Source organism: Saccostrea echinata, unplaced genomic scaffold (assembly GCF_033153115.1).
Source record: "Saccostrea echinata isolate AGI-Se365-2 ecotype Australia unplaced genomic scaffold, CSIRO_AGI_Sech_v1 ptg000054l, whole genome shotgun sequence".
Classification (NCBI taxonomy): domain Eukaryota; kingdom Metazoa; phylum Mollusca; class Bivalvia; order Ostreida; family Ostreidae; genus Saccostrea; species Saccostrea echinata.
The window spans coordinates 61633128-61648035 of NW_026889803.1; the positions used below are offsets into that span (position 1 = coordinate 61633128).

At 34.5% G+C, this 14908-nt stretch overlaps 1 protein-coding gene and 1 long non-coding RNA gene across 2 annotated transcripts in view; one reads left to right on the forward strand and one right to left on the reverse strand.

Moving 5' to 3' along the window:
- LOC133171565 (uncharacterized) overlaps window positions 1-1695 on the reverse strand; it is a 32989-nt gene extending 31294 nt beyond the window's left edge. The window contains exon 1 of the long non-coding RNA XR_009718817.1: window positions 1641-1695. This is a non-coding gene — a long non-coding RNA (uncharacterized LOC133171565). The remainder of the gene's footprint in view (window positions 1-1640) is intronic.
- LOC133171525 (NADH dehydrogenase [ubiquinone] 1 beta subcomplex subunit 5, mitochondrial-like) overlaps window positions 1-14908 on the forward strand; it is a 317834-nt gene that overhangs the window by 198371 nt on the left and 104555 nt on the right. The gene's annotated exons all lie outside the window — the stretch shown is intronic.

A 14908-nucleotide genomic window follows, 5' to 3' on the forward strand; every position in this document is an offset into this window, starting at 1 on the left:
CCATTTCTATACTACCATCATTATCCAAAATAATTGAAACGCACATAGCAAACCAAATGCGAGATTTTACCTCAACTTTTGATCTAGCTACATACTCTACCTGGGTTTAGAGAATTTCAATCTTGTCAAACAGCACTCACTAAACCAACAGATGCTTGGTTGCATGGATCGAGGTAATCTCATAGGCACAACCTTTTTGAATTTAGTGAGTCATGACATTCTTATAGATAAATCAAACCAGAAGTCTCTGGTGAGAGTGATGCTCTACTGGTGTGTATTTATAATAAAGACAAGATGTGTTTGTGAAACACTGATGCCCCCATATTGCAGCTTATGGTGAAGGTTCAAGTTTCTCAAATGCAAGTCAAACTCCAAGGTCAAGAGATCAAAAATGTTGTTACCCAAAGAAAGGATTTGTGTCAATGGATATACCTGGAAAATAATGAAGGCCCAAGCATTGACCATTCAAAAGTTATGGTCAAAGATAATGTTTTTTAAAAGTGGGTCAAACTCTAAGGTCAAGGTCTAAGGGTAAAAATTAATGGTACACAGGGGGAGACCTTGTAATAAGAAATACACATGCAAAATATAAAAGCCCTAGCAACAACTGTTCATAGTTATGGCGAAGGTTCAAGTTTTTCAAAAGTAGGTCAAACTCCAATGTCAAGGTCAAAAGGTCAAAATTGTTGGTATCCAAAGGAAGGTCTTATCACAAGGAATATAACTGTGAAATTTGAAAGCCCTTGTATAAACTGTTCAAAAGTTATGGCCAAGGTTAAAGTTTTTAAAAGTAGGTCAAACTGTAAGGTCAAGGTCAAAAGGTCAAAAATATTTACACCCATGGAAAGGTCTTGTCTCGATGAATATACTTGTGAAATATGAAAGCCTAGCACCAATTCTTCAAAAGTTACGGCCAAGGTTAAAGTTGGGTAATTTTTTGCAAAAGTGGGTCAAACTCCAAGGTTAAGGTCAAGAGGTCAAATATGTTGGTATCCAAAGGAAGGTCTTGTCACAATGAATACACAGGTGAAATATGAAGGCCATAGCTCTAACCAATCAAAAGTTATGGGCAATGTTAAAGTTTTTGTGGACAGATAAACAGGCAAACAGACAAACACACAGACAGACGGGCGGACAGGGCAAAAACTATATACCCTTGAATCTTCGATTACGGGGGCATAATAAAAAGAGTATCTTACTTATTCTACTTGTGTAAAAGCCTAATCAGACCAAAACTGTAGGAGTAGTGTTTTGAAGGAATTTTTTTAAAAACTTCTATTTTTAGTAAGTCTATGGCAACTTGGTTTGTTGAAATCAAAAACTGATACAAAGAATGTATCTTGGTATAGTCTACTTGTGTAACAAGTCTTATTGAAATTTGACCAAAACTGTAGGAGGAGTATCATTTTGAAAGAATTTCAAAGAAATTTCTATTTTTTGTTACTATGGCAACACTGTTCAGTGAAATCATAAACCGATACACTGAATTATGTATCTTTGTATAGTCTACTTGTGTGCCTAGTCTTAAAAAAATGTCACTATGCAAAATTTTTCCCAAAGTCAAGTTGGTCAGGGAACAATTCTCCCCTAAACCAGTGTCAAAAGTTTACAGGTAAAATGATTAATTAAAATATACTTACTTTCAGGTGATTCATTAAAATCCTTCTGCACTTCCTCCCAAAAAAAAGTGATGGGGAAAAATGTTTTTAAGCCTTTCTGGCAAATACTCTCTAGCTGTGTTCTGTTTTCTATTTTGCTTTTCTGCAGGCAAAGAACTATTTCAAGTCCATTTTTAGATTTCTTTGTAGGACCTGTTGAAGCAGAAAGATTCTGAACAATCGCATTAGCAATTTGATTATCATCAACAGGAAAACAAACACTTCTCCAATGATTCTTTTTTACTTCAACACATAAGGTGTCCCATATGATTTCCATATTTTTCTCCAATTCTTTGGAGTAGACAAATAAAATTCTTTTGCAATTCAGTGTTGCTGTAGTGGATGTCAAATGCATGTTGCATGTAGAAGATTCTGCTCCTGGGAAAATGTTCCGATTATCTTTTTTGTGACATTTGGCAGCATTTTCCAGTTCAGTCCATCCTCCTGTTATAAAAAATACAAATACAGTAGAACTTCGGTATCTTGAGCACTGATATCTCGAATACCATGGATATGTCAAAGTGATTGGGAAGTCCTAACCATAATTACTTCAGAAGAATTTTACCCTCGATATCTCAAACCCTCAGATATCTCAAAGCTTTTTCTTGGTCCCATCGAGTTCCAGATAACGAGGTTTGACTGTATGTGTAATTCAATTATATGATTTTAAAAAAGCATGAATTTGAAACATAAATAATACTGGAAAAGGTCAAACACATAATTTTTAATGGGTGAATTAATACATAGCAAACAGGGATGCATTGATGCAAATGAATTAGAAAAACTCTCTTCATCTAAAATCACTCTCAGCACTAACCTACCTTTTTGAAATATTTGCACTGATGATTCTCCCACTGGTTCACAATTCTGATCTATAAAACAGACCAACACATCAGTAACAGAGTTCTCCACATTTCCCTCAGCAATCACTACAGTAATTCCTTGGTAATTATTCCAGCACTTGTAATACTGTGGTTCTTCAGCTTCACTTCTCGACAGTGAAATAGAGCAAGGACCATTGAGCTCTATCTTTGCAATACATTTTCTCATGATTTCCCCAGACATGCCTCTTCTAATTTTAATAACTTCCTTTTTGTGTGCAATATTCCTCACCAAGTTAACCAATTCTTTTTTGGCTTTACAGAGAGCATCATCAGACAATGAACTCAACACGAGACATTCTCCTTCACCTACTGACATGCAGACAGCACAGTCTTGCTGTATTGTGGCTAACTCATCACTAAGCTTTTCCTTTAAATAATTCTTTATTCCAGTTGCAAATGGGAGAAGAACTTTTCTTAAGCAATTCGGTTTTATTTGCTCTGCTCCTCCTACCTCAGTGTTTTCAGTTTCAGGGAAAGGTTTTTCAAGGATCTGGGCTCTTCTTTTACCAATTTCCTCAGTTGTTGCAGTAGGAATACTACCATAATACACAAGAATAATTTTTCCATCTTTTTCAAAGGTAGCAGAATTTTCACTGCTTACTCTTAGCATATTATCTTGTAAGAGGCTCTTCTCAATTTCAACTTCTTTAAGCACTTCTTTCGAGAGAAAATGATGAGCTTCTTCAACATTTTTATCTTGCATTCCATAACATGTTAAAGTACAACCTGATCCCTCAATATTGCTTGTTGCCCAATAAACATGAAAACCTCTCTCTTTCAGCAATTCATTAATTCCCTGTCTTACTTTTCCAGATGCTAAAAATGTATGCATATTCTCTGACACTTCAGAACATGCTGAGCACAGACGTTTTAAGTCTGACCATCTTTGGTAGAACTTTTGACAGTCCAAAATGTCTTTTTTCAGTCCCCTTAATATTAACTGTGATTGTTTTTTCTGAACTTGTATTTCAACACTTTTGTACTCTGACTGCAAAAGTTCTTCCAGCTGCAAAGTCTCAAAAAGTTCCATATTTTCCACTTTCTCAACTAAAACTCCTCCACAGATTTTTTTTAACAATAAATTATTTCTTTCTACTTCATTCCTAAATCCAACCACAAGGTAAATATCTTTGGTTTTCTTTATAATCTGTACACTTCCTGTTTCCAAAAACTGCTTTGCAGTCTTGCAGAATTCTTTCTGAATAAAAGGCCACATAGATTCCTCAATCTGCAAGGACTTTGAGTTAACATGGAAGCTTGCAGAGGAAATTATTCCTGTCATTTTTTTCTCAAATTCTTCCAAGTTAAAATCAATCAAACAGTAAACTGATAGCCATTTTTTGGAATTTTTGCCATCAACAACAAATCCATGTTCTTTAAAGTTCTGGTTTAGTGTCTCTACTTGTTTCTGTACCAAGAACTGCAAAAAATGGGGTTGTATGTCTGATAGAATTATTTGCTGAATTTTCTCCTTGTAAGAAACAACAATTTTGGCTTCATTCCAGCACTCTTGTATCTCCAAGCAATTCTCATCTTCTGTTAATAAAAAAAAATACTACACATATATTTCTTAAATTTGCATGCCCTAACTTTTAATTAGTAGCTTGCTAGTAAAAATGATATCAACTTTAACTTTTTGCTGATGGATTACATCAAATATGTGCTTGTGCAAATAATATATGAAACATTTAAATCTCTTTTTGAATTTAAACCAGTGGCCGTATGAGACTGAGAAGGGAAAATGGGAGAACAACATGAAAATGTGGCCTGATGTGTCAATTACCCCAACATTTTCATTTACTTGATCGACAGCCCTGGGGTGCACAAGAAGGATGCTAAGAAAATCTACAAAGCTATAACTACTTCATCCACGGATCTAGAGGGGGGGATTTGCAGAGTTATAAAAAGTATATACTGAAGCAAATAAAAAATGACTTTGGACCCCCCCCCCCCCCCCAAGAAAACGTGGACCCCACCATCACAATGAAACAGGTGTTTTTCATGTTTGGAAAATGGATTTGACCGTTTTTTCATGTTTGGAAAATGGATTGTTTGGGATGGCAATTTAGTTTTTTTTTTTTTTTTTTCCTTGTCAAGAAATTTTTGGGTTAGAATTTTTTTTTTTTTTTGAATGGGATGGAACCCCCCCCCCCCCCCTCCCCCCCCGGAAAAAAATCCTGGATCTGCGCCTGTACTTTCTGTCTGGATTATGTACAGACTGTATTAATCTTACTAAAATGTATTTGATACAATCTGGTTTTTCTGTGCTATGGATGACTATATCACTGATTTTGTCAGTATGAGGTTGAATATTCAAGCTTTTATGTTTGAACTGTCAACAAGAAAAAATCTTAAAAATCTGTAAGCATGCCAAAATAACCTGGTAACAGTGATATAGTAGGGGATGCAGCAAAGACAAAGAAACTCACCTGCACAATATATTAATTATTTAATTTGTCATCTTATCACACATACTTACCTATTTAATTCACAAATTTAAAATTACAGAACTTTGTTAATTTATTTTATTTAATAATCTTAAATCAAATCATAATGTAAATAAGCAAATGAATCATGGTTGAAATCAGAAGGGGACTGGGGCCTGGATAATTAGAATACAGTCAATTCTTGAATCATCGCCATTCGATTCATCGCCATTATCGCAATAACGCCATGATTTCTCAAGAACATTTTTCCTGCTGTATAAAATTCTCTTTATAATGCGAAATTTGCATAATGCCATCTGCCCCCTGTTTTCATAACAAAAGTCCATTTCAAAGTGTAATTTATCTCAATATATATATACACAAGTGCATGTGGTCAGTGAAGCGGCAACATTGTAATTGGTTGTCGCTATCTAGATCACTGTTGAAAAGCCAGACAAGGTACACATAATTCAAGAATTAAATAAACAATGATTTTAACATCAACTTTACTATAATTTTGTTTTCCGTTTAATAAAAATGATTGAGTTATAGCTTCACCATGAAAGCGGTTGTTGTTAAACTTGAGTTCACCGACAATGATATTAGTTCGAAGACCCCTAATTCAAACAATGCAAATTTTGATTCAAAAATAGTGATACAGTATTAATTATGAAAGTTTTAGCAACTACGATGCCATAAACAATTAATTTATTTACAGAAATTCATTTTACATACTATCATCAATAGATCATGTTGATCGACACAGCATGTTTTTTTTTATTTTTTTTATTATTTTTTTTTTTAATAATATCAGACATTCAGATTTACATGCCTGTACCTGTTTACTTGTACACATATTTATTTTACAATTGTGTATTTTGTTTTTAAACAAAATTAATGTATGTAAAAAACTATTTGAAGCATTTTCAAATTTTGAAGTGTGTTTTTATTTAAGGTATTTCATTCCATTCCTAATATCCTCAGATTCAATGAATTTGAATACATAATAGATCTGTACGGGTGGAATACTCAGTATATTTAGACATAATTCCCATTTATTACTATTAGCATGTAAGAATGGAACGTGTCCTAATTTATGACCTTGACCTTTGTTGCAGAGTCATCTCCCTCTTTTTTTAAGTAATAAAAATCAATTTCAAACAATAGGCCCAAGGGTCTTGAATCGCTCTTCTGATAAACTGTACAACCTATCACTTCTATTTGAAGCCTCTAAGTATCCTGTACATTTAGATAAAGCCCTGAAATTCCAAAGGTAGGTCATCATGACCCACTCTGAGAACCCAAGATCATTCTAAGCCAATTAGTACCTGAGAGTAGGTCATGGTGACCTACTTATAACTTGTCATTCTCTGAGGACCTAAGATGCATCAACTAAGTTTGATGATTCTAAGCCAATTAGTACCCGAAATATTTAATTATGGTCATATAAATTGAAAAGTAAATCATGGTGACCTATTTTTCAGTCAACCTTCTCTGAGGACCCATGATGCATCAACTGACAAAGTTTGATGATTCTAAGCCAATAAGTACCTGAAATATTTAATTATAGTCATATAAATTGAAAAGTAGGTCACATTGACCTACTTTTCAGTTGACGCTTTTCGAAGACCCAAGATGCATCAACTGACAAAGTTTTATGATCATACGCCTTAAAATGTCCAAAATATGCCTCTAAAATGCTTTGAAATGCTTTGAAATCGAATGCCTGCAAAGTTCAAAAAGTAGGACACTGTGACCTTCTTTGTAATAAATATGTTTTACAGCCCCAAGATGCATCATCTTATAAGATTTCATGATTCTAAACCTCGAAGTATTTGAATTAATGACCCTAATTGTTTTGAAAAAGATTAGCCATAAAATTCAAGTCAAGGTGACCTACTTTTTAGTCGACATACTTTGAGGACCCAAGATACATCAACTGACAAAGTTTGATGATCATAGGCCTTAAATTGTTCAAAATATGCCACTAAATCATTTTGAAAAAGAATGGCCACAAAATTTAACAAGAGGCCCAAGGGCCTTAACGGTCACCTGAGTACAATACAACAATTTAGAGGATCCATAAACTGAAAAACGAAGCTTTGTTGCCCAAAAGCAAGAAAAATAGTATGATTAGGATCAACAAAATAATTGGTCTAGTATCTATCTGCCCCCCCCCCCCCCATTTATCACTGTCCCCATGCAGACTATTAACAACATGTCTATTATTTAACCCCATATTATTACTTCTCACAATGGCCTCTCTTGGCCTTTGAAGAACATTTAAAAAGATAAGTTATTTTTGTCCCCTATTTCCAAGTTATTAAAACTATGAAAGTACCTTTTTTTATTATACAATAAATTATCTTGCATAATTCTCTTATTCTATTAAGCTTTCAAATACATTATTTACATTGATTAATTATCAAAGGTGAATGGCAAAGGGGAATAACTTTGCTCAGCAGAATACAAGTTACAGACCCTGAAACGTGCTACTACCCCACACGCACGCTGCACGAACGGTACACGCTCGCTACACGGTTTGCACGAAACGCTGCACAGTTTACACGAAACGCTACACGGTTTGCACGAAACGCTACACGGTTTACACGAAACGCTTTGCACGAAAGGCTGCACGGTTTACACGAAAGCCTGCACGAAACGCTTTGTACACGTTTCTCACACGCTTTGTACACGATTCTCGCACGCTTTGGCCTCGATCTGGATTTTCTATTCGGAATCTCTCAGACTTTATTTCAATTATTACGGATAAATCAACGAGTAGTTAAGAATTACAATCATTCAGATTAAGTAAAGATTAAGACTCGCTACATTAGTACTATATTAACAGATAAAATACTCAATATTCAGTTGTAATTAATTAATAGTTGTCATCCAGTATGTGACCCGCCCGGTGAAGTACTTATCATCGTCAAACTTTTTTCATTAGACTCTAAATTACGAACTGAAAAAATATAATTATATTTGTAATTCATAATCTTTTACAGCATTTAATGTTTTTACAATCATATTATGATATTAAAAAGTCGTTTCATTCCTGACTTTATTACTGACAAATAAACTCAGTTTCACAATTATATTTAAAAAAAAAAAAAAAACATTTTGTTTAAATTGCGTATGATTTTTGTAAACGGATTGATTTTCTTTTCCATTATTTTTATTATTGATTGATTTATACATTTTTTTTATTTGATAAAGAAAATAATTTCATTTGATTAAACTAGGCTCTGTTTATAATTTGCAAATGTAATATGTACTCTGCACCAAACAGGAACATTGTGCAGGAAGGGGGGGGGGGGGGGGGGGGGGGGTAGATTACCGAGATCTTACTGTTGTTTCTTCAAATCCGTACATGGCTAAATATAACGGGCACTTGTTTCAGTAAGTAAAAAATCGGGAAAAAAATTATTATAGAAACAAGTGCCCGTTCTAAGAAAAAAAAGATATTCATGTCTCCAGCAGGACCCGATACATGTAATTCATTAATATGCACTTTATTCAGAATGGTAAATATATCGCTTCATTACAGAGTTAAATTTTAATTTATCATTAAAATCTTATATGGTAGAGAAACCGGGGAATATGTATTGTAATTCTTTAGTTCTCTTTTCCGGTATTGTGTTTATCAAATATCAATATACCCCCCACCTTTTAAAATCCTTGATTTCAAAACCCGTCTAGAAAAAAAAATCAATAATTATGTAATCAATAGTCGCGGCTCTTAACAATACATTCAATATATATACGTATACATGTCCTATGTCCTAAAAACTAAAAAAAAAATATGCTCTAGAACTGCGTGATTAATAAAAACAATTAATATATAATTATATAGGATTTTTTTTATTATTATTATTTTATTCACGAATACACTGCCAAATTAATTCACTGTTTACAAACAATCGGATAAATTTAAGAAATACAATCAACGGGTATTACCGTTTAATTAATCGATCGTTATTGTCAGATGTCATCTAAGCTATTATTGACAAGAGATAATAGCAGAACAAGTTTTCAGTCCCGGAACGCGGAGTCCGTGATCGCTGTTGTAAATGACCTTGATCACAGTCTTAAGAAGAGTGTTGAAAGTGTAAAGAAGATTCCAATATATCTTTAAGGGTGCATCGGGCGCACCCCATCGAAAAAGCAATAATTTTCTTACAAAAGAAAATTATCAATAAAACACTTGTTTACAACAAAAATTCAGTTCGTGTTTTCATTTGATCAACCCCCCCCCCCTCCTGAAATATTTAACCTTGTATTTGCCGATGCATGTGTTTTATAATTCATTTATATGACTTTTATTAATCAACCGATTTTATGCATAAAAAGACAATAAATGAATCATCGTTTTCAAAATTATTTGTATCACAGAATCTTGTAATATAAGAAAAATATGTTCGTTTATAAAGAAAATCAATTAACTGTGCTCCCCGGCCTAGAATTCCTATACTTCACATTTAAAGCAACGCACTAAATTTTGCACTTTATTTTTCACGGCTGCCATACATGTATCTATCTATTATTTTGTATTAATCACCGATATGTTCTTGTAATCTCTATATCCCATGTACATGTACAATGGTGAAGATTTTCAAATAAATGAATGAAAAGGACCAGACCGGATTCCTAATGAACTTTCTTTTAAAAAAATATTTAGTATTGCTCCCTTTAAAAAATGTATTAAATCAATTACCTTAAAATTGATGTGCATATACATGTAATTAATTACTTTTAACACATTTCCTGTCCATCTTTATTTAAATAAATAAATAAAGTTTTAGGAAAATCAAACAAGTATGTAATACATTACCGTATAATTCTATTTTGTTGTTTCCGTATTTTTTTTTTTTTCACTCTTAAAATACCACCGGTATGATATATCCGAATAAAATTAATTACAAACAACACAGAATGACATGTTAATCCAACAATAGTCATATTAAAAATAAATTTAAAGGACTTCCGAATGAATCCTACACGGTTCTCACACGATTCTTGCACGAAAGTTGCACGTTTCTCACACGGTTCCTACACGAAAGTCGCACGTTTCTCACACGCTTCTCGCACGCTCGCTACACGGTTTGCACGAAACGCTTTGGAGCTTACACGAAACGCTGCACGGTTTACACGAAACGCTACACGGTTTGCACGAAACGCTGCACGGTTTACACGAAACGCTACACGGTTTGCACGAAACGAAAAGCGCACGAAAGTCACACGCTTTTTTGGGGTAGTAGCACGTTTCAGGGTCTGTAATAGAGAGCCCTGGCCATGACTAGAACACTTGACTAAATGGTCCAGGTGTTCAAAATTCTGGTAAAAATACCCTTGCATATTAAAACTTTTACTCTGTTTGCCTTGAACATCCCCAGAAGCATAGAAGATTTTCAAAGAAATGCATTTTCACCATATCATTAAATAAATAAAGCATCTGGCCATTGGCCACAAACTCACAATTCTGGAAGAACCACCCTTTCTCATCATAACTATACACTTGTTTCTTTACTTTATAACCAGCAGTAGAAAAAATATTTTGAAAGAAATTATGCATTTTCACTATATAATCAATACAGCTCTCCCCCTCCCTCATCAGAACCCCTGACCCTGGGGCCATGAAATTCACAAATTTGGAAGAGGCACTCTTGCTCATCAGAACTATGTACTTAGTTAGTTTATTTAATACCCAGGAACAGAGAACAAGATTTTCAAAGAATTAATGCATTTTCTACTATATAATCAATAGAGCCCTGCCCTAACACCAGAACCCCTGACCCTGGGGCCAGGAAATTCACAATTTTGGAAGAGGCACTCCTGCTCATCATAACTATGTACTTAGTTAGTTTATTTAATACCCAGGAGCAGAGAAGAAGATTTTCAAAGAATTAATGCATTTTCACTATATAATCAATGGAGCCCTGCCCTAACACCAAAACCCCTGACACTGGGGCCATGAAATTCACCACTATGTACTAAATTGGTTTATTTAATACCCAGGAGCAGAGAAGAAGATTTTCAAAGAATTAATGCATCTTCACTATATAATCAATACAGCCCCGCCCTAACACCAGAACCCCTGACCCTGGGGCCATGAAATTCACAATTTTGGAAGAGGCACTCTTGCTCATCATAACTATGTACTAAATTTAAGTTTATTTAATACCCAGGAGCAGAGAAGAAGATTTTCAAAGAATTAATGCATCTTCACTATATAATCAATACAGCCCCGCCCTAACACCAGAACCCCTGACCCTGGGGCCAGGAAATTCAAAAATTTGGAAGAGGCACTCTTGCTCATCAGAACTATGTACTTAGTTTATTTGATACCCAGGAGCGGAGAAGAACATTTTCAAAATAATAATGCACTTTCACTATATGATCTATATAGCTCCACCCTAGCACCAGAACCCCTGACCCTGGGGCCATGAATTTCACAATTTTGATAGAGGGCTCAATGCTTATTACAACCATGCCAACAGTTTGATTGCTTGATGTCCAGGAGTAACGAAGAAGATTTTTAAAGATTGCATTAATTTTGGTGGTTTTAGCCCCACCCCTCAGGCCCCTGGGGGGCAGGGACCATGAAATTCACAATTTTTAATCCTGAATGCTTTGAAATAATATCAGAGTACATGTATTAGATACATGATGGATATTTAAGAAAAGTGACGACTGACGCGTTTAACCCAAATGGTTTCGCCTACTCCTCAAGGTCTATTACTCAGAAAAGTTTGGTTTTTAATCTTTTACCTGTTTTTGAGATCTCGCTCAGACAACTTCTCATTTTGAGGACAGGAAAACACGTGACTGGAAGAGAATTTTTGAAAGATATTTAAGGTTTTCCATCCCTAATAGGACCTAATTCTCCATCCTTAAATATCCATTACGTATCTAATACTCTGATATAATGAATTTGGCGATGAATTGAATTTCCCATCTTTGAAGAAACAAGAAATAGAGTTACTGTTCTTGGAAATAAATTTATTATACCACCATGATTTCTAAATTACAAAAGGCGACGGTTTATCGAGAATTAACTGTACTTAGTTTGAAAAGTTGATAGGATCTCTACTCCAAAGTTTTTTTATGCCCTCGTAATCGAAGATTCAGGGGCATATAGTTTTTGCCCCATCCATTCGTCTGTCTGTCTGTTTGTTTGTCTGCAAAAACTTTAATCTTGCCCATAACTTCTGATTGGTTGGAGCTATGGCTTTCATATTTCACTTGTTTACAGTGGCGCCGCATTTATCCGGATGCCATTTATCCGGACACTTCACCTTCCGGACGATATTTTTTTGGAACCAACTTTTTCCATGTTATTTTGTCTCATTATTCCGGAAATTCGCGTTCCGCATCTGGACGGTCGATTTCTACTACAAAACGTAACAATTCATTGAAAAATGACTCGTTTATCCGGACGGTAATTTTTCAAGAGACGACTTTTTCACACTTATTTTGTGTTCATTGTTGTAAAAACATTAGCCATGCAGTCAGTTTGAAGGCGGTTACCTGTGACCTACAAACAATAGCGTCTATAATTAGCATGTGTTTACACCAATTAAATCACACGTCTATTATGAAACTCGAAGAATGTAGCTTACACTGTGCATTAATTAAATAATAATCTGTTCAAAATCATATTGCTAACCGTATGTACATCGGCAAATTCATGAGAATTTTGGAGAGTTGGAAATACAATGAATAATAAATTCGAGCTACTTATGGTCTTGGTCATGTTGATTGCGTTAGTATAAAATAGGATTTTCCATTTCTTAAAATGTAAATGTCTTTGAAACGCTTTTTTCCCACAAGACAGTTTAAAAAGGTACATAATTGAAGAAATATCTTACGTTTCTATTTAATTAAAACTGGCATTACGTATAGAAGTTGATTACGTTTTTCAAGGTATTTTTTATGATCAACATTCAGGCTTTGAAATAAACGAGGCGCCACTGTATTCCTTGTGACAAGACCTTAATCTTTGGGTATCATCATATGAATTTTAGACCTTGACCTTGAAGTTTGACCCAGATTTGCAAAATTTTACCCAACATTAACCTTGGCTATAAAGGTAGGGCTTTCAAACTTCACCAATGTAATCCTTGTGACAAGACCTTCCTTTGGATACCAAGAACTTTGACCCTTTGACCTTGGAGTTTGGCCTTCTTTTGGAAAAATTTAACCTTGGCCACAACTTTTAAACAGTTGGTATTAGGGCTTTTATACTTCACATTTGTAATCCTTGTGACAAGGCCTTCCTTTGGATACCAACATCTTTTGAGTCTTTGAGTCTTTGACCTTGGCCTTGGAGTTTGACCTACTAATTTGGAAAACATTAACCTTGGCCGTAACTTTTGAACAGTTGGTGCTAGGGCTTTCATACTTCACATATTATGTAATCCTTGTGACAAGACCTTTTATTGGATACCAACAACCTTGACCTTTTGACCTTGACCTTGGAGTTTGACCTACTTTTGAAAAACTTTAACCTTGGCCATATCTTTTGAATGGTTGGTGCTAGGGTGTTCATATTTCACGTGTATTTCTTGTGAGAAGGCCTTTCCTTGGGCACCATTAATTTTGACCATTTGACCATGACCTTGATGTTTGTCTCACTATTGAAAAATTTTAACCTTTTCCATATCTTTTCAATGGTTGCTGCTAGGGCTTTCATAATTCACATGTATATTCTTCGAGACAAGACCTTACTTTGGGTATTAAAATATTTGATTTGCATTTGAGAAAGTTTTACCTTCGCTATAAGTTGCCATACGGGGGCATCAGTGTTTCACAAACACATTTTGTTCTTTTGGTTTACGATGCCACGAACCGTAATTTTCACCAAAAGACTTTTTGACCTGATGTAATAATTTCTTGTAATATCATAATAGGTAATAAAACCTTTTTGCACTGTCTGCAATCATCTTTGAGGATTAATTGTGGGATTCTAACAAGATGCAGAGTCAATCCGATAGCATGAACAAAGACAGTAATGTACATGTATATAGAGACAATGTGAACGAACATTTTAGGGTGAAAGAAATAAATGCATGTTTTTTAATCCAGAAAGACTAGCGGGGATACAGTTGTAAACAAACTGGAGTGGCATATCTTTCTCTCTAATTATAACATAAAGTGGGGTATTTTTGTTTGGTACAATTATTTTTTGTTTGGAACAATTATTTTGCGTTTTTCCCTATTTTTCCTATGGTACAGTCCCTGAAACGTTCTACTTTCCCACTTGAATGGTGTGCGAACGCTGAACGAACGCAGAGCGAACGGTGAGTGAACGAAGTGTGAACGGTGAACGCAACTTGGTGATGATGTGTGAACGGTTAATGGTGAGCGAACGCAGAATGCAAACAGAGCGCAAAGTGAATGGTGAACGAAAGATGAATGATTTATTCGGAATGCCTCTGATCTTTTCCTTGCATTGAAACTAATCTATTGTATTTGAATGCCTGGTGCTAAAAAAATAAAAATAATAAATAAACAAATCAATGAAAATTGTCCTAAGAAAGACGATACATGCACATTAAGTAAAATTATTCATTTAAGTTTCTTACAATATTTTCTGCACATATGTACGATGTTTAAATTCAACTTTTTGATAACACGATTTTTATCGCTGTAAAACATTGTAATTGTTACCGAACGCTGTAGTATAACAGATGAAATAATCTAGTTGTAAAATAAATATGTTTATTCTTATTTGATACATAAAACCATTACAAATAATGTGGATTTAAGAAGAGAAAACTACGGACTTATAGAATGAATTACAACGGTTGTAACAACCATACAAGGCCATTCCGTGTAAAATAATGAGAAAATTTTTTTTTTACAAAGGTATGTGGACGTATTGCATAAATACACTCGTAGTTTAAAATTTTAATGCAGTAATATATATTTATGTGTC